General features: G+C 40.5%; 2 non-coding genes across 2 annotated transcripts; both read right to left on the bottom strand.

The window, feature by feature from the left end:
* Positions 1-21,496: 21,496 nt before the first annotated feature.
* Positions 21,497-21,568, bottom strand: trnac-gca (transfer RNA cysteine (anticodon GCA)). Its single transcript has one exon. It is a non-coding gene; the product is annotated as a tRNA-Cys (tRNA).
* A 2,278-nt stretch (positions 21,569-23,846) lies between these two features.
* On the bottom strand, positions 23,847-23,918 carry trnac-gca (transfer RNA cysteine (anticodon GCA)). Its single transcript has one exon. It is a non-coding gene; the product is annotated as a tRNA-Cys (tRNA).
* Between the last annotated feature and the right edge of the window lie 1,044 nt (positions 23,919-24,962).

Below are 24,962 nucleotides of genomic sequence, written 5' to 3' on the forward strand. Positions count from 1 at the left end.
TCTGAGTGTCTTCATCACACGTGACGGGCAAAAATTCCCCAAAAACACAACAAAATGCTTTTAAGCGAAACCCTCAGGGCTCTGATACTCTTTGCAATACTGCAAGCAGCCCAAAAATAAATCTAATCTGACCTTATCACTGGGCAGACCAGGTCCAGGCAGGGGAGGGAAGGTGGGAGAGGGATAATTCTTTATTCCAACAGTCACCTAAGGAAAAGTGACCAAAAAAAAAAAAAAGCTCAGAAATGCTGCTGGTATGTCCGGATTGTTCCATATTTGATAAATAATTTCAGAAGGTCTGGAGACTATCAGCAGCACAGGCCCGACCCCTGACCCTTGAGCTCTGGCAGTTATGGCGCATGTTTACGCGTCGTGCATGGGTGTGCACACGCGCGTGTATTTATGCCAGTTGAACCCATTGTCTCAGAGTGTGTTCTCATTATGCAGCAGTTTCCTTTGGCCGGGGTGAGAGAGCAGGAGAGACAGAGACACGGGAATACACTCAATCATCAGTCGCTCAACAATGAAGAGTCCATAAAAGTTGACAAGCCCATCACTCCTGAGGCCAGCCCCACTGACTTTAAACAAAACCTTTTTTATGCACACTTTCATGTCTGGCATTTCCCTCTTTCCTCCAATACCCTGCCCCCCCCCCCCCCCCCCCCACACACACACACACACACGCACACACACACACACTCCCACCCTGCTTATCTACCAAGCTGGTGCCCCAGACACAACCACAGTACGCAAACAAACAGCTGACGTCATGGGCACACACACACACACACACACACACACACTTCTAGCTGAAGTCACTGAGTTGGAATGCAATCAGAAATAGAGTGAGTGAAATGTGTGTGTGTGTGTGTGTGTGTGTGTGTGTGTAGGGTGGGTTTGTTTTCAAGAGCACGAGAGTGATAGCGGGATGACAACGAGAGAAAAGGGGGACATGGTGGAGGGAAGATCTGGGAGGGGGCGTCACATGGGCAGAGCCAAAAAGGGAAAGAGAGAGTGAAATCTTTAAACAGACTTGGGGCACACCTATAGACGGTGACACACACACACACACATACACACACACACACACACACCTACACACACACACACAGACACACACACACACACAGACACACACAGACACACAGACACACACACACACACACAGTCTGAGTCATCACCACAACTTCTTATCTAGATCCGGGCATTAAATCCATTACAGGGCATTGGATGCACAGACTGTACTCTGTATTGTGATGCTGATTACATGTTGTGTGTGATGACTGCTATTTTTACCAAAACATGAAACTTACTACACACGTTTGTGGACTTGTTATACCTTCAACCCAGGGCAAAATATCTATTTCTGCAATGCTTTTGATATCCATCTCTTCTGGCACTTATACAGTGACGCCCAGACCTCCCTCTCTCCTTGCACTCCCTCCTGGTCTTTCAGGGGCATTTACCAAAATAATCATAAACTTTTCAGCATGTCCCGGGTCTGTGCTGAGGCCTCTTCCCACCTGGACTCACCTGAGGCACCTCATTTGAGCCACCTATAGGAGGGATCTTAGCACCCTGAATGATCTCTGATGCCCGTTTGCAGTTTGGCACAGTACAGCACACCTACAAATATAGATGATTTAGAAACCTGCCTATATGAAGTAAGGGAGTGGGGCATCATTTTGAAATTGAAGGCGAACTGAAGAGGGACTGCAGCTTGTACCCAGCAGTGTCTGAGCACAGCTGATTGAGGACACCTTTGCTGAAAATGTGCTTTGGACGTACGTTGCAGTGGAACAGTCATGTGAGTGTCTGCAGCTCACTGTCTGCCTGAACTGGCTCACTGGCTTTGCTCCATTTATTCTGGGTCACATTCAGTAAATATTTCATGGCACAGAGTCTGGTGAGACACTTAAATTTAGATGGTTAGATTTGGGATTGAATCTAGACCTCTTTGGATCCCACCTGTGTGGCAGCGTTTGCAATGCTGGAGTAAGAATTTGCAGCACTGACTGCACACATATAATTAAGATAATATAAACTTCCCAACAGACTTTTTTGGCTGTTTTTTTTTCTTTTTTCTAGCACATATGAAAAAAAAAGTCAAATTTAGAAAAATTATCCAGAATTCAGCCAAACAGTGATGTTCTCTTTGAAGTTATGTTTACTTCATTATCAGAGGAATTAAAAGCAGCCGACTACCGCACTTGCATGGAATGCTATCAGAAATAAACACGATGATAAATTAACATGATAGCAATATTTTTTCCTGTCCTGTCCGATGACTTGCCGAAACTGCTTCATCTCCTGCGTCCGTGATGATGACCATGAAACATCGGTGGAGTTTCCCTGATGGAACAAACAACGAAACATAAAAAGAAAAATCCGATGCATTGTTGCTAGTGTTGCCATGTTAGCGTCTGCTATTTTCTTCTTTTTTTCCCTTGTATGGTCTTTCCTGAGAAAACCAAGGGGCATTTCCATCTCCCGATCTGTTTTTCTGTGAGCATAATGACCAAGTATGACCTTTGGAATTTTTGGAATGTGCAAAAACAGGATGGATTTTCTTTTCATAGCAGCCAACAAGCAGTTCTCACTTAAAGGGATCCCTTCTCCCCACCCCATACCCAAAAACAACTCACTTACACATAGTGGTTGTTTACCTCGCTGTGTGTTTTCATTTGAAGTTGTTCAAATTAAAGGTGTTGACAGCACATTATGTAATGGGGACACACAGTAATGCAAAACTGCAAAATAACACTGACCCTTATTTTCATATGAAAGACTTTAACTAAGATCTTTTCTTAAAAATCAGTTTTTTGTTGTTTTTTTTTTTTTTTTTAAACAGACGACTTTGGAAACTGTGCAAAAAGTAAAGAAAAAGGATGTTAGGTGGTGTGGGTCAGGTGCAGGGCTCAGATTCATGACATCACCAGCAGCGTGGCACACATTTTAATCTGCTGAGCCTCACAGAGTGACCGCATGTAGTCACACTTAAGCTACCCTGAGACCTGTGCGACAACAGCCACAGGCCACCAATTTAATCCGCTCCCAGCCTAGCAGGACACTGACCTCACTGCGGTGATGTCATCAAGGTGAGTCAGACAAGTCTGAGAGTAATGACGGCCAGGGAGGAGGAGGAGGAGCAGTGTTAAGGTAAAGGACTTACTTTCCATCTGGGGACAGATGGATGGTACAGGATTAACAAGGTCTCTTGTTTTCTGGTTGACCTGAAATAATCTGTGCTTTTATATCAAAATGGATCAAATAAGTTCCTCAGAGTTGGTTTTACAGAGCATCTTTACTTTATAGTTTTTCTTTAGTGGACTATTCGAAATCTAAAAATCTATTTTGGCCGTTTCTCTAGCCAAAAATGAGAAGACAAGGAGCTCTGCTGAATAACAAGAAGAAGAAGCACACAATGGGTATAACAAAGCTCATAATATAATATAAATTAAAACCAAACTGAGGCCCAAAAAAGCAAACACGGAAAAGGCAGTAAATAAGGGGGAATGAATAAGTTGAGCTTATTATGCAATTTCTGTACTTTTTCTAACCAGCTCTTTCTCTTGACTGTACTTTCTTTAAAGATATAAAGCATTTTGGGGTCAACGTGAAAAACAGGCAGATGAGAAATGTAAAATTGAGGTCAGAGGTCAATAGAATCCCCATATAACACTATCATTTCCTAAATGTTGCCAACACAAAAACAGTAGAATTTTTAACACAGTTTTAAATATAAAAGACATTTTATGAAAGTTTGGCCTTATTTGACCTTGAAGAAGAGGAAAAAGGTCAAAAGTAACGTGATATTTAGAATCCTCATATATACCTCTGTGCTATCAATGCAAACAGTGGCAGAAAGAAACAGCAAATAGCTTTCATTTCCAGTTGCATTGTCATCTTTTAACCTTCAGATCAATCTAATGGCCTCTAAGGAGAGGTCAAAGGTCAAATGTGTTATTTTAAATCTTCATATGGTTCTTTCTAAATGTTCCCAACACACTGCACTTTTAAGAATCATAGTTTCTATTTGATCAATTGATCAATTTTTGACCAATAAACTGACCTTGACCAAATTTCTGTGGATTGTTAACATGACCCCTACAAAGTTTGATCAGATTTGAACTTTTCAAGGTATCGTTATGCAAGCGCTATCAAAAACAAAGGTCCCTTAGCGGAGGTAAAAAAGCAACATAAAACCCTAGGACCATGGTACATGTAGACCAGCGGTCCCCAACCCCCGGGCCATGGACCGGTACCGGTCCGTGAGTTGTTTGGTACCGGGCCGCGGGAGTTGAGGCTCGGGTGTGAAATTTATGGTTTTCAGGGTTTTTATCGTTAACTCAGTTTCCCTGGGTCTTTTCCCATGTTGTAGTTGTGTGTCTTATTCTGAAAGAAATATTTACATGTTACCACAGCGACCAGAGAGCATTAAGGGGCAGAGAGGAGGATGTTACTCTCAATTTTGTTGTTTCAGGAGGACGTTGCTAATAAAGTTATACTGCGATACCTTAAAGTCTGGTCCGTGAAAATATTGTCTGACATTAGACGGGTCCGTGGTGCAAAAAAGTTTGGGGACCGCTGATGTAGACAGTGTTGGATTCAGTACTTCTGGTAGGCTTTTAATGTGGTTAACATAGTGAAAAGCTCTACGCTAGCCCAAACTATGACCTTCCTGTTCACCCAGCTAAGTGATTTTAGTTCCTAAATAAAGCAGCAAATGAACTAAATAAAGAGTGAAAATAAAATGTTTGAAACCAGGAGGAAAAACAAAAAAACAATGGTTCCATAATGGAGTCTAACCCCAGTCTGCTGAGTGAAACTTGTATGACACACAACTTTATGATGGTCTTTATGAATGTGTCAGTGTTACCTTTACTGCTTTAAAAAGGTCTAATGAGCAATGAGGAAAGACATTACTCACTGTTATGTGTGTGATTTTATGTGTCTAAGTAAGACAGCCTTCAGCGAATGAGAAAAACGAGACACTGTCTGTTTGTGTGTTTTTGTGTTACAGGGGGCCAGTAAGTCCTTTCCAGATACTGTCACTTATTAACCGGAGCCTCCCTGCTATCTCACCAGTGGGGAATTTTCTTTATCACCGACGTCACAGGTAGTGGACGGACCGTGACAAAAAAGCGGCACAGAGGGTTTCAGGCAATAAGAGGAAAGAATCCTTAAAAGGAGATCAGTGTTGTTATTTGTTTGGACCTACCCCCGTTAAGAAACACCATCTCCGCTTCCTCAGATTGTCCTCAGGATGAGTAGACCGGAAGAAAAGTACAGGTCACCTCGGTGTTATTTCAAAGTCACTGACTGTGAAAATAATTAGCTTCATTTTTTTTTTAAACTGAGGGAGAAGGTGTAAGCATTTCCTCTCAGTTTGACTTATTTTACAAGCCGCTACACGTATGTATCTGCAAGCTACGCCGTCAAGAATGGCTTAAACATTTAAGTAATTGCACCATCAATGTCACAGTAAATCATCATTTAGAGCTAATGAATTTTTTTGAGGGTTTTGTTCACGAAAAAAAAGAAGGTGAAAAATGGAAAATACAGAGAAAGGAGAAAGGAAAAGGCAATGACATGTAAAACTCATAAACCCATATTTTATTCATAATATCAAGTTTGTAAACTGAGAAAATGTACCATTTAAAGCCAATATTAGCTCACTGTGTTACACATACCCTCAGCCTATTTGGTTTGCATTGCTTCTGTTGTTTCGTGGGGTATCATTAGTTTCTTTCAGAGTTCTTCTTCTGCAAGATTGACTTTTGGATAAAAGAGGAAAAAGAAAACTGCACACTGCATAAGCCTGTCACTCACCTCCTGTATACAGTAGGTAAAAGTCATCTTCAGATTCATACTTGCACAACTCCATGATTCACTGCAAATAAAGACGGGGTGTGAACAAGGAACACGGGGTGCATCACAATAAGCCTCTTCTAATCTACGAATAGCTGGAGTAAGATGTACCCTAATGACAGACACGACCGCATCAGTAAACATACACAGACACAGCGATTTAGAAACATCAAGGGGAAGAGTGGGTTGTAAAATGTGTTGAGACAATGCCCAGGGAAAATTTGACATATGTCTGATGATTGCATGAGAGAGTGTATGACTAAGAGGAGACGATTTATTATTTTTTTTAACCATAATGACTTGAGGGAGTATAAACTGGATTCTACCTGGAATTTACCTACGAACACCACAAGCTTGCTGTTGGAAACTGGGCAGCTGCAGGTTTTTGGGGCTTTTGCCGAATGTGTGTTTGGGAAAGTGGAAAATATTGTCTATTCACGACACACATTCCTTTTGAATGGTCAGCATTCGGGTCACCAAACTTTCCTGCACTTTTCACTGTGTTTGAGTTACCTTTGCACACATGAAGTACTAGTTTACGGATGAATGCACATGTGCAAGTGCATGCACGCATAGACCCCGGTGGGTGTGTTTCTGAGCGTCACGACGGTATACAAGTTATTAAACTGTGCATCTCCACCTGGGTGCTGCAGACACCACAAATCTTCACCTCTCACCTTACCACCACAACAAAGGGAGTCTCCTTATGAGCTCATGTCTGGAGTTCTGCCACAGCCTGCCCGATAAAGGGATAGAACAGCAACACTGTTTGTATTTATAAGAATCATTTGCAACAAAAATAAAAATAAAAATAAATCAAAAGGCTCATCGTAAAGAATCATAAACATATGTATTCATTGTTTGTGATTCTTGTAACAATGTTTGCAGTTTTTCTAACTTCTCAACTGTATCAAAAAATTTAGTTATTAACTGTTTATAAAGGATGAAAGTAACCACCATGATGTCATTACCCATTGCTTTGTGGACCGAAGTTTAGTATTTTGTCTATTAACATTTTAGTTTTTTGGAGGCAGAAATGACCATATATGGATGAAGGTGGAGTATTAAATTATCAGTAAATGCTAGCTAACTTGGTTAGCCAAGCACATTAATAAACTGTGTTGATTTACATAGAGATAGCTACTAATGAGTGCAAAGTAATGTAAAAGCAAAACACGACAGTTTCACTTCCCAAACTGCAGCAAAGATTTCATGCTATTTTTGTGTATAACTATTGATATTTAAATTTGTCAGGAAATGTGTTCATTTCTACTGTAGAGTTTGGCTTTTTAACAAAGGAGTCCAAAGGGACTGACTCAAACCTCGTGTGGCCATTTAAGGAACTGCAGGTTTTATGACTTGGTTTTATCTTTTGGACCCCAAAAGTGTGCACTTGAATTAAACCCAGTGACTGTAAAGAGCAGTCGTTGATTTTGGTAGATAAACAGAGGGACAGTGTGTGTCTGTGTGTGGAAACATTAGGTAAGGATGTCTAACAGAGGACTAAAATCCCAAAAAGCAGGATCCACCCAGAGACACTCATGCAGGCCTATCAATGGAGCCATTGATACATGAAAGGCCACGACTGATGGAGGGAGACTATGAGAGGGCGCGAGTGTCTGAGTATGTGAGGGGAAAAGATTTACGAGAACAAATCCTCCAGATGTAGAGTGTGAAGCAAGGGCCAGACATTCATGTTTGCCTGGGTCACGACCTCAGAGAGAGTTTGACCTCCAAACATTGTTCACATGTTTTGCTGCTACTTAAAATATTTGGCTGACTTTCATTATCTTGACACCACTTTTAACAATTCCTTAATTTAGTCTCTTTAAATTACAACTTTAAATGGCATAAAACCACACAGTCAAAGCCATGGAAACAGCCTTCAGTGTTTTGATTCATTATCACAAACCTTAGACTGTCAGCATTTTCTGAAGCATTCATGTTGCTCATTACAGGAATCACTCTGTGAGAAGCCCATTGCACGTTGCACTAACTTGAATGTAGAACATGGCTGACATTATTTCCTTATAAAAGAAAAAATGTCAGCTATTATCCTGTCTTCCTTCTTATACGTCTGATCTGAAGAAGTGCATGTCAGCATGACATGTTGAAGGATGTCTCACTTTAAATCTAGAGCACGGGACAGAGAGGGTTGGTTGGAGGAGCAATGAGGCAGAACACATTAGCATAGCTGGTCTATCATCCACATTACTGATCATAAAAGTTATTTCTGCTCCTCTGACAAAGATCGCAAAGCACAGCTGTAGCAGCTGGAAGAGAATGATGTAGCAGTGCCCCACCCCCGAATTTGCCTCTTTAAAATGACAGCTCACAAGAAAACGAGCCTTATTTTGTTAAATGTCTGTTGTCATGACTCCTTCACGCCTCCCGTCTTAAGTGGGAAACACTGAGCTGCAGACACTAAAGGCTGTATTGATCCCAATGCTGGTATTGGTATCAGATAGATATGAGCATAATAGGATCGATACTTTAGTTTGTTTCTGTCATCTTAGTCTTAAGTGTGTGGAAACACAGCTCCTCTCACGCAGTCCCACTTTAACATTAATTATTGATAAGGATAAAGTATCATCCTAGTTTACTTTGGCAGACGTACTATCTATAGGCTATATTCATTCAAATAACATATTCAGACCATTGAATTGTGTTAAATAAGTTCTCTTACTGTGAATGAAAGAAATCTACCTCAAACATGAAGTATAACAATGTCTAAATCATTGTGTTGACTGTCACATCTTTTTATAGCACATTTAAACAACATCAGTAGACCCAAAGTGCTTTAGAGAAAAGTTCAAAACTTTCAAAATACATGAAAATCTGAGGGGTTTTATAAGCTGATGACTCATCTCATAAGTCATTCCACACTGCCCTGCCCTACATAAGCTGCCTTTGTAAGTTCAAAAGTATCAGTACTGGCCCTGTATTTACTTGGCATAGGATCGATACTGACATTTGCAGTATCGCACAGCACTAGCAGAGAGACGAATAGGTGCATTTAGTCACTGAACTCTTTTTGTACCTCCTGTTTGTTCCTGTCCAGTCTGTCACCTCCTCAAATCTATCTCATCTGCACTGCTTTGCAGTTTCCAATTGTCCGTGCTAACTCTTCCACAGTAAACTGCCCGCTCCGTGTGTGGGACCACCTGCCAGTGTTTTGATTTTCCCTTGTTGCTCTGTTCTTCAGTGTTACCTGAACTGTGGCTGACACTCTTTTATCTCACACCTCAAGGACAGCACATACACATGCACACTCACACAGTAACCCTTACCCTAACCTTAAACACTCTTGTTGATAGAGAGCGCTGTCTAATATGTGGCACAAAATCTCTCATGTGTTTTCCGTTGGGTTGAGATCTTGTGACTGTTAAGATGATAGCATATTTACCCAGTGACCCCTTTTTGTCCTACGGATAGGGACATCCTCGATCAGACCGCTCCCATCTGGAAGGAACATTTCATCAGAGGAGAAAGGTGATCATTCAGATCGACTTGCAGTGACCCCTTCTCTAACTTTGAGCTCGCTGAGCTCACTCTAAGTTTTTTTTAATCAAAAATAAATTGAATTTGAAACTTATGAGTATCTCAACCCCAAGGAATGATTAGAGGAATCTGTATTTGTATTTTAGTTTCTCTTTAAATGTGTATTCTCTAAATATGACACTGTCTTGCCTCTTTGTTGTTTTTTAACTCCACTACACATTTTGCAGTAACGCAGTAATGTAACACATTATTGTACAGTTGTTCAGTTGTTCAGTCACATTTAAGTTACGATTATGTTGTTGCTTGTGTTATAAAGGCTCTTCAATTGTCCACACAACAGGCAGATAGAATTAAAAAAAAAAGTTAAACATGTGTCGATGCGCCATTGCACTCAGCTAATTTTAGTTCCTGTATATGAATTACAAAAATGCTGATGTGGTCTTCAAGTTTTGAGGAGTAGATATACGGACACTACTAATATTCTTATTCCACAAAACAGTAAGAGTTTGTTTTTAAAGAGTAAATTGCCAATAGGACAGAAACAACCATATTATACTAGTAGTGCAACTTTGCCTTTTTGCAAGCATCTGCACAGACAGCATGCTTACACAAAGCGAGCCAAGAACCCAGAGTGGTGATGAAGCTAAATGAATGCAGACCCCAGCCCAGCAGCCAGACCCTGATCCTGAACAGGTAACAAAAGCAGCAATGAGCAGTCAGTGTTCATGTTTCTGAAGTAGAATCATGGCAATCGCTTTAAAGTCTCTTTGTGTTCTTTTCATCTTTGCTTTGTGTTGTCCACTTTGAGTTTGTATGTAGTACTGAAAGAAAACTCTTATGTATGGTCATTAGGGTGGAGATTTATCAGTGTGTGGGACTGCAGCTTCAGGTTTTTAAAGTTCTGATAATTATAAGAGGTTGATTTTACGGAGTAACACAAAAGTAATGTAAGAAGTAGCATCATGGTGCAACTCACTTGTTTGAATAATTAAATTGTGTTGCCTTGTGTTGCAAACACACAAAACTCTTTGCATATGATTTCTTCTTGTTTAAAGTCGCCTGCACTAAATCCAAAGTATTTCCAAACAATGGATGAAGATCAACTTCAAGGGAGAAGCTCCTCACTTTAATTGTCCACACTAGTCCCGAAACATTCACACTGCACGGTGCAGGGAACAGCTGTGATTGGCTGATGCAGGCGCACGATCAGGTGCTGATTCAGAATTGTTGTGTTTTATTGGCATATATGCATTTTCAGTACTGCAGACTCATTTAAATTTGTGATTCAGATTCAAATTACATGAATATTGATCCTTTCCAGTGAACACCTTGACCATCCAAAACTGTGCTGAGAACATTTTTTGCTGACTCATGACACAAAGGTTGATAAGTGTGAGAAGAACAAGCAGTATGTGGTGTAAAATGAACAACCACGCTGTGGGTACTGTAAAGTCCAGTTCTGGCTAAGTGTAATGTTAATTAGTGTACTTTATTTGATGATTACATAGCCTTTTCTCTAAACCCACCCTCAAGGAAAACTTCAAACATTACTACTTTAAGCATAACAACTCGATGTTCAATCTTAACCCCTCAACTGTACCTAATTCCAACCCCTAACCCCACCAATGTCACATAACCAGGACCATCACTGTTTTGCTAATTTCTTTAGAAAATAGGTGGAACAGAAAGGTAACAGTGTGAAGCCAGGAGATGCAGGTGATGGTGTTGCAGGAAATTGCCGTGATGTGAAAAATGCAAGATGAAAACAGACATCATAACATCAAACTCAACATTTCAGAAATATTTTTAGGGGCTTACCTGATTAAAAACCCCTAATCTTTTTTATTTTAGCAATATAGTTCATGTGTACTCCTGCTATGTTTCATGCTCTTCCTTGAAATCGATAGCAATCAGATATTGTTCCCTCCAAACTTGGCGTTGTGTGACTAATGATAAGAGTTTCACTCCACATTAAACAGAGGAGTCAGCAAACTATATAAAGCTTTTATTTGTGACATCAGAGGTAAGATAACACTTTAATGATCCCCATAATGAAACTAAGCTGTTGCAGAAGAAAACAAAAGAAAAGAGGCTACATCAAAGTTCTTTTGAATATTGCACCACAAGATGACAGCTGTGAGTTAACACCTTGCTGGACAAATAGTTTTCCCATGGTGGATGAAATAGACATTTTCCACTAAGTGTCAGGTTAGTTATTCTGAGCTGGATGAGCATGGGAATGGACTGAGAAGGCATGGATACGCGGATGGATGGTGTAATGTAAGTGAGGTCAGGGATTAGGGAAAAAGAGAGAAGGATTTTTAGACGAGCGAGTAATCTAGACGTGTCGATAGTCATCCTCTGGTGGGGAAAAATACCAGGCCACAGAGATTATCCTGATGGCGATTGCATAATCTCGTTGTGTGTGCATGTATGCGTGTTATGCTAAGCAGACGGCACAATTAGTCACTCTCCCAGTCATGCCTTCGGGCTGTGACCAAATACACGTAACATCAGGCATGCAGCTACAGAGATATGCACACGTTTACACACGGAAACGCACACCAAAGCACCGCTGAAAGAGCTGCGGTGTTACTTTCTCTGCCTTCACTTAATGAGCAGCTTGTTTTTCCCACTTTTTCGCTCCCTCCCTCCATTTAATTGGATTCTTTTTTCCCTCCCTATATCCTTTATGGCCTGCTTCCTTTCCTCTCTTCTCTTTACTCTTCTTTCCTTTTACCAACTTTTCCATCTTTGAGAAGCAGTTGTGTTTGCTGAGACATACGTCTTTGCAAAGCTATGCAGGGAAGGCTGCTAAGAGTTGCAGAGAAGTCATTGTACATAACCATGGAAGGACTGACAGGTAGAGTGGGACTGTGCCTTTTGGACTGGCATCACTATTTGGTGATGGCTAAGTTGGATTTTAAGAACAAGACAGATGAGAATGAGAGTAAAGAGAGTGTAGACCCTCCTGTTTCAAGTCTTATCAGCACACAGAGTGGCCATTATTATTTTATCAGTACATATTACCAGTACATTGCGTCCTCCTCCTGTCACTAGCAAGTAATCTCTTCATTGAATGCTGCCCACTGAGACCTGCTGAGCAGAAGTAATGGATGGTGTGTTCAAACATTTGGAAACCAAAGCTCAGCTGTGACATTTCAGCACCCATCCTTTGTACTCAACTGTTACTAGAACTCAACCTTTGGCTCCATTTGCTAGCTTACCTTGACTATTACCACTAGAGTTTTACTCCCACTTATTCCCACAACCCTAGTGTCTCCTGTATCATATATTCTTACTGAATGCCTTAGATGACAATAACCTACTGAGCTGGTTAGATGTTAGAACAGTGTTCTTAATGATTATATGTACTGGACATATAGAAATGTATGATGTTCATTAAAAGGGCCGAGAACAATCATATAGGAACTTGGCTGCTGACTACCAGGACAGAGACATGATGATAGACTATGCAACTCGGATTATTAAGAAATCCATTAAAAAACATTGTAGCAGTGTAATAAAACAAATTATCCCTGCTTTGCTGAACTTAATTTGCTAAGTTGCTCCTTTTTGTAAGTTGTCAAGTAGTTGAGAAGCTTCAAAAACTCTAACCCCAAAAAGAGATGCGCACATGTTTCTGCTGACCTTTTCCCTGACTCTGATTTCCTGTGAAGAATTGTTCTCAAAGCACAAATTCAATATGAAAGCAGACTTAGAGGCAGGATGTCGACAAACAGACTGGAGCAGTTTGAATTGATGACCACACAGGCAAACATCTCCAAGGCACTGCACTCCTGTATGGTCACTGATCAGATCATGAAGACCAGCACGTTATTGTAAAAGCTGCTCCTGTACTCAAACAGGTTGAGATGATGTTTGATTCACAGATGTAAAAAATGAATTGCTAAACATTGTCATTCTTCCAGTACACACTATACACTGGATATACACACTATTTTTTATGCATTTTAATGCATCATTTATCATTACTTCACTCTTTGATCTCTCTTTTCCTTTAGTAATGTCCACCTTCCTTTATTGCTCTAATTGTAGGGTCTTTACCATAGTAGTAATATAGGAATATAACACACCTGTTGGTGTGATTTAGTGCTATATAAATAATATTTAACTGATTTTATTGACTTCTTTGTCATGTTTTATCATCTCTCCATCACATCTACTGTAACCCTTGTCTTCTGTTTAACCATTCCCTTGTCCTATCCTGGTTTAATCAGCACTATTTTCTCACTCTGTACTTTGTAATGTCACTCAGTCGTTTTGCTGATATTCTTATCACTGTCCTCCCAGTTTCCATTATTTTCTCTTTATAATAAATATATTATTATATTTTTCCTGTGAGATGTATGATATCATTCTTCTTTGTTTCATCTTCCCTCTTTCTTTCACACGTTGATATATTTATGAGGTTTAGCAAGTGATGTCACTGCCTCTGATTCTCACCTTTTCTTCCATTGTCTCAGTGCTGTAAATTCCCCCCATCTATTATGAACAAATAGTCCTTTCCATACAGTGGGCCATTACAATTGTGTGTGCGTGTCTGTGTTCTGGTAATCATGACATTATGGGGACAAAAGGCTTCTAGAGAAAGGGTGGTCCCCAAAAGTGATGATTAAAAAGTTCACCAGATGGAAACTCGTGTGTGTGTGTGTGTGTGTGTGTGTGTGTGTGTGTGTGTGTGTGTGTGTGTGTTTTCTGAAATATGCATAGTGATACAGTAGGTGTGCAGCATAAATGTCCTTGTAGCGTTGCTTGTGACTTTATAGAACAGCAATGATACTGATGGTGTAAGAAGCTGTTTTTTATTTCACTTTGTTCGTATTTTTTGCAGATCTCACCTTCATAGAGAATTATTCACATAAAAAAGATCCAGCTTCTTGTGAAGCAGCGTGGGTTATCTGCTGGAAGCGTTTTAGATCTAAAAATACAGCTAAAGATGACCTTCAGTCTTGGGAGGGGATTCTAGTTTAATACAGAAGCTTTACAAAACTTTTGTTCATTGTACTGGTCAGTCATTTTAGAAGTGCACATTAACTGATGATATTATTGCTATTAGTATAATACTATCACAGAAAAGTTATTATTAAAAAAGGAGTCTTCTGCTAATGTGAGACAGTTTACTGAAACACTAAATAGCCTGCAATATAAGTTCCAGTATAAAAGGAGCTAAATTGTCTTACAATTAACAGATTATGAAGAAAAAAAGGCCCCACCTCTCTTTCTAACATACTCTTTCTAAGATGGAGCGCACACATATAAAGTACTGTATTACAGTACTTTTTTATACCTTTGTGTGCCTATTAATGTGTAAACACACACTGTACAGCTGCTCCACTGATCCCGATAGGCTCATATGAAGATCAGGACTGCCATTATTATTGGATTTAGAAGATTAACACACACCTGCATGGCAGGACATTAGAAGGCTCTCATAATAGCGTGTGTGTGTGTTTATGTGCATTACGCACTAAACCATTTTGAAAGGAAGCTAGATGAAAGAAAATTTGGCCATTTGAGCTGCTTTAACTTTCAACTTCCTGCTCATTGATCAATTCTCTCAGGGGGACAAAAGAGGCAGAGAACAGCCTTCTTACTGTAATCAACCTTCATTATTATTAAGGGACTTATCTGGATCTAAAGAGAAAGAGAGAAGAGAGGTCCTACCGATGTTCAGGCGGAAGTCGCCTCATGTAAACAGGAAAGAGTGAGGACAGTGGATATGACAGGAACGGAGGAAGTGGAAGTCAATCCAATTTTAAACACACACCTACACAGAACTACATCCAGCCTGAAAATACAACTTGACTGAAATTTGAACTCTTCACATGCTATTTCTTATGATGCTATTCCACCATTATAGACAAACAGTATATAGTTGTATAGAGCACATTCTTAAGGAAGAGAGACAGGGACTGGACTGAAAATCAGTGGCAACAGGTCTGATATAGTGGTTCCAGTTGTATATATGTATGAAAGTGGTCAGGAGACATGCACAACCGTGAGTGTGGCTCTATGTGTAAAACAGAGCAGAGGATATGTCATAGTTTGTGCTTGCGTTTCAGCCAGTGGGGAGGTGGTGTTGGGGATTGTGACAAAACTGGTGGACATTTCTATCAGATTCCACCAAAAGTGTGGGATTTGCAATGGCTGCATTTTTCAGCACAACAATAATTACAACAAAATCACAAACACACTGGCAGACTGGTAAAAACATACCTGGATAGACAAACACACAGTGGAACTCTATAAGGTTATTGAAGCACTGGGGTCATCTTGACAGAGAACAAAGCAACCAACATCCAAAGAAAAGCTTTGAACGTCCTTTATGAAGCTTTGAGAATTATTCTTTGAGATTACTCGAAGAACTAACAATAAAGCTTCAGGGTGTGTTGAAGAATAAAGGTCATACTAATAATACAAGCTTGTTTGAATTGTACAGGCTCTGTTTTTGCCCCATGTTTCATTAAGTTGCAGCACCTATTTGCCATTTTTTCTAGGAAAATATAACAAAATGAGGGGTGTCTAAAGAACTTTGCACAATACACTCTCTAGATTACTTTAATACAGCAGCATCTGCTCTAACTGTGATGCATGTGAATGAGGTTCATGCTGCTGGATTGATCTTTTCACATAAAAGTGTGGCTGCTCCACTGTAGCAGCTGCAAGATCAGCTGCAAAGCCAACAAGCTGTGAGTAGCGTTTCTTCAGAGATGACCTTCATATCAAGGCTTTAGCAGAATGTCACATATAGCAGCCCCGGGGCATCACTGCAGTTCAAGACTTTGCAGATCTCCCCCTTCATAAAGAATGCTGATGTAGATGATCAGGTGAATGGTAAATTGCCTGTATTTGTATAGCGCTTTACTTAGTCCCTAAGGACCCCAAAGCGCTTTACACTACATTCAGTCATCCCCACACACATTCACACACTGGTGATGGCAAGCTACATTGTAGCCACAACTGCCCTTGGGATTCACTGACAGAGGTGAGGCTGCTGGACACTGGCGCCACCGGGCCCTCTGACCACCACCAGTAGGCAACGGGTGAAGTGTCTTGCCCACAACGACTGAGACTGTCGGAGCCGGGGCTCGAACCGGCAACCTTCCGATTACAAGACGAACTGCCAACTCTTGAGCCACGATCACCCCATAATGGTATGCATAATTTGTAAGAACAAAAATTGTGTAGATCATAAATTGTTATCCAATGCTGACTTACATCTATCTATCTATCTATAAATAAAGCAAGTCATCCCTGCAACATGCGTGCGAATCTTAAAATGCACAAACACCTTTACAGAAATGCACACACCCGGCTCACTGACACACCTTAGCGCCGGACTGACTTTTATAAGGTGTATATTGCTTTTGGCATGGACACATGTGCAGCAGCACGCAGCAGCATGCACTGTGAAGTATAAATATCAAAGAGTGAAGGGAGCAGGGAGGCGAGAGTAAGCAGGAAGCCCCCTAAATCAGATAATGTTTGTGGGGAAAAGCGTGGAAACCTAATGCTCCTATTACCTTATCATATACTGCAGAAATGAGCTAGGTTGTGTGTGTGTGTGTGTGTGTGTGTGTGTGTGTGTGTGTGTGTGTGTGTGTGTGTTGTCTGGTTAGACTTTAGGTGAAGGTGCATACCACAGATACTTTCATCTCACAGTCATTTTCTCCTTTAGTTTCTCTATCTCTGTTTCTTCCTACCTCTGCATCTTTCATCATCCACATCACCTGCCTTCCACTTCCAACCTTTGATTCTCTTCTGGGAATCAGAAGACTTCTAACTATTGTAAGGCTGTATGAAAGTGAAAACCATGCTAACCTGTTGAATTATTGAGGATGACAATAGTCCTTTTTTACCTTTGAAAACAGTCTTGCACATTTGGATTTTGGAAGTGTCCTGCACAGGATAAGGCATGTTAATAAAGATATGACTGATACACGCCTATATATGGAAAAATAAATCAAATTGGGGTTAAGTGAATGAATCCATGCAATGCACATGGAAAAAGAGACTGCACTTACCCTACACCGGGTTTGCAAAAGCAATCAAATACACTCCCAAGTCCATTCTCAGTTCCTTCAGGTCATCTTTGAATTGCATTAAAATAAGCCAGGGAGCAGCTCTTCAGCTCTAAAACTATATTTACTTTCTTCTTTATGACAGTGTTTTTAATATCTTGCATTATGTCCTTTCCAAGTCTTGATAATTCAATATGCAAGACCTGCCCGAACCTGAGTTTATTTGATTTTGTGTCTTAAATCAAGTAGTGTGGTTCAGATGTCTGGGGCAGCACGTTACTGCTTGTGTTTGCCTTCTTGGCTTAACACTGAAATCTATCATGGATCTTTGCTTTGACCAAATCAAACAAATCTTTAAAAAAAACGCTCTGAATAAACAGAACAAAAAAGTGGCTTAGCACAACCTTAACCTAAAAAGAGTTGCATAACAGCTTTTATAGTATTCACTTGTTTGACCAGATGAGAGTCAGCCTGTTAAGACAATGACCCTAACTATACAGGGTCGTACACACCCTTACACACACAGGCCCCATATGCAAGTGCGTGAATGGATGAGCTTGTACTGAGAGGTTAGCATTTCTCCTGTGCTGACGCATTTCCTCTGCTCCACATCTCAGTTCAGATTTTTTTTTAGCAACTCTGTAAAAGCCACAACTGTGTAAATTTACACAGAAAAACCACGAGAACTTCCCCAGATGGCAACTTTCAGGGAAGTGGCTTCCCTTCGAGGTGTGTGTCATATTTATTTGCATCTTGTGTGCGCACTTTTCATACACTGTGTGTTCATCTTTCACACCAGCTTGTGCTATTTCTCTTGCACTCATGACGCTTTCCTTAAAAATTGACAACTTGAGTCAGAGGTTTTTTTTTGTTGCTTTTTTTTTGACCTCGTGATGGCAAAATAACTCCTAGCTGGAAAGAACTGCGGTCGTGCCTCACTGAGAGTCGTTCATCATAAGAAAAAAAAAGAAAAAGAATAAAAAGGTTAACTGCTGGAAACATGGGAAACGCAGGTGCAGGAAAATTTTGAGATATTTCAGATGTCGGTACAGTCTGCTTCTCATTTTTAACTATGTTTCAATGAATGAAGAATAAGGAGAGGAAAGAAAGCGACTCTGCTGCAGGAGCTTTTATCAGGACAGTTGGTTCTGCGTGGCTGCTGCACAGATTGCACCTGTGACATTTCAGTTATACAACAGTCTCTTTAACCACAACCTTAGCGACCTTAACTTAAACCTGACTCTTGCTATGTAAGGGCATGATGTTTCACAACGCAGCCATTCAATCATGATATAGTATAGGTTGAAATTTCTTAATTCATCTTTGCACAAACGCTGTCTTTGTTCGGTGAGGTTCAGTGAGAACATTCGACGAGATCTAATTAGTGCAAATGTGATTTTGAAAACTGGATACTAGTTAAGTATTTATTTTAATTTGAAAAGACGGGAGGCCACTGCAGCTAGAGCGTGTGAAATCTTTGCTAAATCTAATTTTGTTGTTCTCAAGTTCCCAATTTTGCCTTCGGGGAGGAAATTCTCCACCTGAGGGGAGACGGGGGGAAGAATGGCGCCCTCTTTCAAGACCATCATTTTGTCTTTACAACAAAAAAATCACGTCAAATTGTCACAGGGCTAATTTGTAGATGAGGTGCTGTAAGCACTGCTCGAATGAAAACCTCACATTCATTACTCTGGTGAAAGACAGGGAGCCTCATTCACAGCTGGCAGCTCCACTTCATCCTATAAGCACTTGTCAGCAACAAAGTGTCGTGGAAGTGCTTAAAGTGGCTGTTTGAAGTGTGACACCAAGACCTTATAGGAGACCTATGGAAAACACTCATTGGCTTCACTGAGAAAGGATCACAGGACTACGAACAACGACTGGATTGAGCATGTCTGCAAAAGGGAGGAGAAGAAGAAGAAGGAGAAAAAAATTGAATATGCAGTGTGAAAGGCTTCCAACCCCAAAGGGCAATCTCACTGAGCTTCAGAAGAGCTGGAAGACGAAAGCAAGAATAGAAGATGTTTTACTTTCTTGGAAGGTAAAGGAAGAAGAGCCTCCTACAGCGATATAAGGGGAAATTCCCACCAATTGAACATCCACCTCTCAGATCAAAGTGTCTATGTGTGTGTGCGTTTGTGTGTGTCTGTGTGCATGAAGCCAGTTCTGCACCTGCGTCTGGAGCATCAGCACCTTAGAAGGTTATTAGAAAAAAGCTTAAAGGTGTGGAATAATAAGGGCCGTATACACTGTGGGAAACAGACACCATCATGTTGCACCTTTGACAAGCAGACCCAAAACAATGGGATACTAAATTTTATTTATATAGCACCAATTATAAACAGCAGTTACCTCAAGGCGCTTTGTACTGTAAGGTAAAGACCGTAAAATAATACGGAGAAAACCCCAGAACCAGGCTCAGGGGCGGGGCCTCCATCTGCCATAACCATAATTCAGCTCTACCCTGTTCTTGTAAAAACAAAGCTGCTCATCTGGCTGATTTATTTTCAAGATGTATTTTACACTGGATTATACTATATGTGAGAGTGATGGTCATTTGTCAACTAACTTGTTTTAACCCAAATGCACAATAATTCTAACCTTAACCAAGATGCTTTTAATGCCAAAATCTAGCATGGGGAGAAAAAAACCTTAAACTCAAAAGGGTCTGAGTTTTTTTTCCTCCCCATTCTCCCTCCCTACACCTCCAACCTGTCAGATGCTATAAAAATAACACTGAACTGAACGTAATTGAGTGGTCACACAATTTGAAATGTGAATTTCTTTTTATATTGTATCGCATTCTATCACAGCAGGTGCTATATTAGAAACCTGAAAGTTGTTGCTGGTAACATTTTCCAGCTTCTCCTTTTGTTCCATTGGTACAGCTGCACCAACTAAAATAGCAGACACACATTAGGGCTAAATCCTGGCATTTTTGACATTAGTGACTCAGTCAGTGTACCGGCAAATGTTGGGTGAGCTAAATGTTGACCACTTGTCAGTACTCACAAGATATCTTGGGTATATAAGGTGGGGCTGTGGCTAGATTTGGTCAGGCGGACTCCACCAATGCCATCATACTGTGTAAAATAGAGCGCATAAGAACATTGCATTAGTGCTCTACTGTTTATGTTCAGTGTGAGCACCACATTGTAGTCAGTGGAACCCTGCAGAAGTAGCAGAAAAGTCTCATAAAAGAGCTCAGAAAATGTGAAGTCAACAGATTGTAACAGATTAATTACAATTGAACTTTCTGTTGAAACCCTTTTTATAACAATTAACAGCCAACTTCAGCTCAATGTAACAAGACTCACGAGTGTTATCACCACTTTCCACTCCCCGATGAGCACCTCAACAGAGCAGTTTGTTACAGTTTACCCTGCTGATCTTCACACACTCTGCTTCTGTTTTATTTTGCTCAGTATATTTAAACGTCACTGGTGGCGTGAGCGGCAACAAGGGTGCGGTGCTGCAGTGGTTAGCACTGTTCCCTCACAGCAAAACGGTCATGAATTTGACTCCATCATCTGAACGTTTTCTTAAATGTTCAGACTGCATTAAGATGACCACACAGCAGCCAACAGATGCAGACAGTGGCTGATGCTGCAGAACAATGCTTTTAGACATTCACTCACTCAAACCATGAGGTAGATGGTTTTACTCAGAAGGAGAAGAGAAAAATATCTGTTTTAACATTAGTCAGATGACTGTTGCATGGCGCTTCTCTGAGCAGCCTTACAGTCTGTCTAAGATCAGTGCTTGCTCAGCCATTGCAGATTCAACAATATAACAAAGATTCCCCTGTGAAGAGATATTTAACTACAGCACAACATGAGAACAGTTAATTTCACTTAAAATTAGAATATTTTTTCCCTCTTAATTCAAGCACAGGTCTTATGTGGTGAACCGTTGTTACTTTTTCCTGAGCAATAAAACCACAACCCATCACCCAAGTATGAGGTTATAAACATTCGATACTCAAATAATTGCACGCACTCAAGTCATTGGAGAAAAGTGTTATCGGGAGCTGTTTCTAAGCATTCTGAACAATTATTTTTCCTACACTGAGGTGGTTTAGGGAGCACCCAGATTTGAACTGGGGACCTTTTGATCTGCAGTCAATTGCTCTACCACTGAGCTATACCCCCAACCATGACCATCAGGCACATTAACTCTGTCAAACTACTCATATTTACTCTTCAAGTCACTTTATCACTTTGAATATACTCCCACACTATAGCCGCAATACAATATAGGATAAGCAGTAAAACCACTGAACTAAACCTCGTCATACTTAGTGACTGTCAGCAGGTAGCTCAGTGGATCGCTGATGTCATCAGCATGTGAGTGTGTGTGAATGCTAGATGAGATGCTCAGGTATAGAAGAAAACACTGCGATGAATGCGTGTGACCTGTTTATAGTTAAAAAAAACATGAGGAGAGCTCAGTTAGAGTAGAAGACTGTTATGTAAGCACCATGTTTAATATAATACCTGACTGATATGAAGGAACTGCAGTCAGCAGATTTCAGATCATTATTTTGCAAAGGAAGCAATCAGTCAACTTTTTAATCCTATGTTTTCATATACTGTTGGGATCAGAGTGGCAACATGCAATTAAGAGTAAAGCAAAGTTGCCACATTTGTAGTTTTGGAGCAGTAAAAACGTAGTCCAAGGTCACTGAGCTATACTTAATTGATTTATTCAGAAATTTACCTCAAACAAACAAACAAAACGATCGAACGAACGAATTTAAATCTGTTCATTACTGTACTTTTATTTATTTACTTTTCATTTGTTGTTGTAATACTGTTTATACTAGAAGAACAAAGAACTTTTCTCTTGGTTTGCAAGCCGAGCCAAGAAAAAGAGTATGACCTTCTTAAACCATATGTATATTATTTACTGTTCTTTTTTTCTTTGCCCAAGAAAGATAACTGCGATAAAAACACAAAGCAAACACACGACGCTATTAAATATTGAAAGCACACTCTCGTAAGTTTAACCTGCATAATTCTATTTAACTGGCACGCCTTGGAGCAAACCGGCACAGCTGGTGAGGCAGGACCGGCACAGTGCTTCATTAACCAGAAACAGCAGAAACATCAGCAGTGATGAATAAACTGAGCGCTGGTGTCTGATCATCTTGCTGAGAGTCGTTCACTCGGCAGGCAGCTGTGTTTGGGAACACAGCGAGTGTTTTCACTCATAAAAATCAGGGAGAGGACTGAAGCAGCACATTTGATCAGACCTTTCAAGCAATTCAGCTGGCCTCAGATGATTACACGGCAAACACGAGGTTTTCACTGTTATTATGGGATTAGAAAGAGAGACTGAGGTGGAACATATGGATAGGCAGGAAACCGTTGGTGGAAACTATTGTTTTATAATAACGCTGCAAAGAGGAGGAGGAGAAGGAAAGAGGAACATAACGAAAAGCTGGTATGGAGGATGTAGGTTAAAAAAAAACAATGACAACAATAATGACAGCAGTGATGATGGTGATGACACGGACCATTTCTACAGGAAATCACACGTTGCTGCCATCAGGCGCTGCAAATAAAAGCAAGCGGCACATATGTGTCAATAGATATGTCACAAGTTTATCACTTATCAGGTAACACAACAAGTCTAAAAATAAACACTAAGAAAAAAAAACCCCTACAGACAACTGCATTCGTTGTTGCTAAGGTAATGAAGAAAAAATATCTACTGCGTGCTTTCCTTTTTTTGTTTTGTTTTTGCATTAGCCAAGGCGACCAATTATCACATGAAGAGACACACACAATGAATTATGTACTAGTGTTACGTATTTACACGTTAGATTAAGTACACAACATGTGGTAAATAAAATTCACCAGTTTACTCACATACTAATGGTGGCAAGCAATCTAAGGTAGGGGCTGATTGTATTATTGTTACTGTTGTTGCTGTTTTTATAAGGGACATTTGGCAGAGATGAACTGTCACGTATGCACTACTTGCAGACTTGTTTCCCCGAACTCACAGATGTCTGATAACAAACAAATATGCTAATAATGATCCATCTGGTTTGAATGTCAGATATGCTGCTTGGAAGCACGGTCATTAGTTCTGTCACATCACAGCATCATGATCTGAATTTCCTGGCTGCGTGAAGCCTTCTTGAGTGGAGTTTGCATGTCCCTATGCCTGTGTGGGTTCTCTGCTACAGTCCAAAGCCACACTCATTAAATTAATTGGTGATTCTAAATTAGCTGTGGGTGTCTGAGCGGCTGGTTTCTGTCTCCCTGTGATAGACTGGTAGGCTGTGCAACAGAAAACGGAGTGTCTCAGAGAGAAACATAACTTTTATACCTTGATTTGAGGAACTATCATCCCTGTAACATCTAAATGTGGGATCAAAGTGTGTCAATCACAGAAAACCACACAAGGCTACAGCCTGTCAGGGGGCACCCAGATTTGAACTGGGGACCTCTTGATCTGCAGTCAAATGCTCTTCCACTGAGCTATACCCCCTCACGTATGCAGCCTGGCAGGAAGGAACAATCTCGAGTAAATTTCCCAAAAATTCAACTATTTAGGCTCATCTTCAAAGGCATCTGAGCCAAATATGAGTTTTGTTGGTGAGATTTCAGTGTTACCTGCACAGGACTGGGTTATATGTGTTGTTTCTTGGCTGTACAAAGACCAAAAGATTCACAAAGTCTCGTTAACACAATATTCCCTCGGTAAAAGAGATGCTCAGATTAGGAACAATGTTATCTGTGTGGGGTTGTTGTCTGAAAAGCAGGGTGTACGCTCTGTCAGCTCTTCCTGTACAAAGCGAAGGCGGTCCACAGCATTTCATACTCATGGACCTGGCGACGGCTGTGCTCCACAGCTGCTTCACACTCGCTGCCTCATTGTGCCGTTTGCATATTTAGCTGCTCTGTTCCACTTCCCCTGCTGTTGATGTTGGGAAAACACACACAACAATACAGCTGTGAGGCAGCTGCCCGCCCTCTCCTTTCCTCTCCTCTCAGCATCCCCCTGCCTTTTCCTTCTTCCCTTGCTTTGACTCAGTGGTCTCTCATTCGCTTTCGATCTCATCAAAGCTTGGTTTGAGAAAAAAAATTGTAAAGTGATTCACAGAGCCGTGACAATGTCAATGGGTACGCTTTTTTTTTTTTCCAGAGCACACTTAGTATTTGATTAACACCAATTCCAATACAAAGTAGGGACCCAAAATAAAACATTTTCCTTTTCTTCCTCATGAAAACCTGGAAAAAAATACCAGATGTGACTCATACTCACCGCACAAGAGTGCGTGAGGTAGATTTAACACTAGCTAGCTTAGTTCTCTGGGAAGTTTAGTGTTAGCAATGCTAACACTTCTGACTTACAATCATTCACTGCTAATTAATCACACAATGATAATGACTCGCTATATTATTGGAAGGATAATTGAATTAAAAATGCTTCACAAGGCACAAATACCACAAACATGGGTGAGAGCTCTTTTTCAGTGACAACAATTAGCTAAAACAATGTCTAGTAGAGAGCTATTAGCAGCCACCTGTC

Source organism: Oreochromis niloticus, linkage group LG6, assembly GCF_001858045.2.
Source record: "Oreochromis niloticus isolate F11D_XX linkage group LG6, O_niloticus_UMD_NMBU, whole genome shotgun sequence".
In the NCBI taxonomy this organism is placed as follows: domain Eukaryota; kingdom Metazoa; phylum Chordata; class Actinopteri; order Cichliformes; family Cichlidae; genus Oreochromis; species Oreochromis niloticus.